This window comes from Mesocricetus auratus, unplaced genomic scaffold (assembly GCF_017639785.1).
Source record: "Mesocricetus auratus isolate SY011 unplaced genomic scaffold, BCM_Maur_2.0 Super-Scaffold_100015, whole genome shotgun sequence".
Lineage (NCBI taxonomy): Eukaryota > Metazoa > Chordata > Mammalia > Rodentia > Cricetidae > Mesocricetus > Mesocricetus auratus.
Window position 1 is genome coordinate 3398385 of NW_024429198.1, and position 1983 is coordinate 3400367.

At 44.1% G+C, this 1983-nt stretch overlaps 1 long non-coding RNA gene across 1 annotated transcript in view; it reads right to left on the bottom strand.

The window, feature by feature from the left end:
• The window catches only part of LOC110342427, a 4053-nt gene extending 2843 nt beyond the window's left edge, over positions 1-1210 (bottom strand). Inside the window, exon 1 of the long non-coding RNA XR_002384491.1 lies at positions 1096-1210. This is a non-coding gene — a long non-coding RNA (uncharacterized LOC110342427). The remainder of the gene's footprint in view (positions 1-1095) is intronic.
• Between the last annotated feature and the right edge of the window lie 773 nt (positions 1211-1983).

Consider the following 1983-nt stretch of genomic DNA (forward strand, 5'->3'; position numbering starts at 1 on the left):
CAGACTTTCTATTGCTGCAAAGAAACACCATGACCAAAAAGCAAGTTGGAGAGGAAAGGGCTTATTTGGTTTACACTTCCATATTGCCATTCATCATTAAAGGAAGTCAGGAACTGAAATAGGTCAGGAATATGAAGGCAGGAGCTGATGCAGAGGCCATGGAGGGTTGCAGTTCACTGGCTTGCAGAACCCAGGACCAGCAGCTCAGGGAAGGCACCTCCTACAATGGACTGGGCCCTTCCCCATTGATCACTAATTACAAAAATGCCTTACAGGTCTGCCTACAACCTGATCTTATGGAGGCTTTTATTTTTAATTGAGGTTTCCTCATCTCAGATGACCCCAGCTGTGTCAAGCTGACATAAAACTATCTAGCACAATTGACCCCTTGTCAGCTTGACACACAAATACATCAATGCTAAACCACAACTTTCCCTTTCTCATTCATCCCCAAGATCTTACTTTAAAAATACAAATAACTAAAAATCCCAAGTCTTTCCAAATTCAAACACATTAAAAGTTCAGTCTCCTTTAAAATCCAAAATCTTTTAAAATTTAAAATCTCTCAACTGTAGGCTACTGTAAAATCAAAAATAAATTAAATCTTCCTTACTTCAATATGGAAAAAAAACAGGGCATAGTCACAACCAAATCAGAGCAAAGCCAAACTCCAAAGATATAGTCAACATCCAATATCTGGATTCACTTATGACCTTCTAGGCTCTTCTAAGGGACTTGGGTCACTTCTCCAGCTCCACCCTCTGCAGCACACACGGCTTGTCTTCTGTGTTCCAGCTGGTTCTATTCCAGGGCTGCGGCTGTTCTTGGTGGCCATCCTATTGCACTGGCATCTCAAATACTGGGTTATTCTGCCTCTCATAGACTCTCTTCATGGTGCCAAGCCTCAACTTCTCTGCATGACCCCTTCGATCCTGGACCTTTAAACTGCCACTCAGGCTGCACTTTCACCAGTGGCCACTGGCTTCTCATAGTGCCCACCCCCAGTTGCTCTCCATGACCCCTGTAAGCCTTCAAAACCGGAATCACATGGGTGACTTAATGTTACTAAGTTCAGTTGCTAGAACAAAGTACTACCTTGGCCTTATTTGGAATGCAGCTTCTGTGTGTTGAATCTCAGGAAACACCTTTCAGAAGATTTCATCTCAGCCATGCTGGTCTCTTCTTAATCGCTGCTAATTTCTCAGCTCCAGCTGACCTGCATTGGGTATCCAAGCAAAGAAAGGTTTCACTTTAGTAGTTCTGGTATTTTATTAAATCACAGCTGATTCTTCAGTCCCACCTAACCAGAACCATAGAATCTTAATTTAAAATAACAAATGGCTCCAATGGAATCTTTAAACTTCCCTCTGAAACTTCACAGCATTGCCCTCAACATCCTAGTCTTTCAAGCTCCTATAGTTCACCAGGCATGGAATGCTCAATGACTTTTCTTGCACAAAGTTCCAAAATCATTCCATAATCCTTTCCAAAACAACACGGTCAGGTCTGCCACAGCCATAACCCACAGTCTTGTACCACAACCCTGGAACCAACTTGTCTTAGTTAGGGCTTCTATGGCTGCAATGAAACACCGGGACCAAAAAGCAAGTTGAGGAGGAAAGGGCTTATTTGGCTTACATTTCTATATCACTGTTCAGCATTGAAGAAGTCAGGACAGGAGCTCAAGCAGGGCAGGAACATGATGGCAGGCCATAGAGGGGTGCGACTTTCTGGTTTATTCTCCATGGCTTGCTCAGCCTGCTTTTTTTTTCTTTTCCTTTTTTAAATTTAAATTGGAAACAAGCTTGTTTTACATGTCAATCCCAGTTCCTGCTACCTTCCCTCTTCCCCTGCCCCCCCCCTGGCTCCCTATCGCACCCCCTTTCTGCTCCCCAGGGAGGGTGAGGCCTTCCATGGAGGATCTTCAAAGTCTGTCACATCATTTGGAGCAGGGTCCAGGCCCTACCCGTGTGTCTAGGCTGA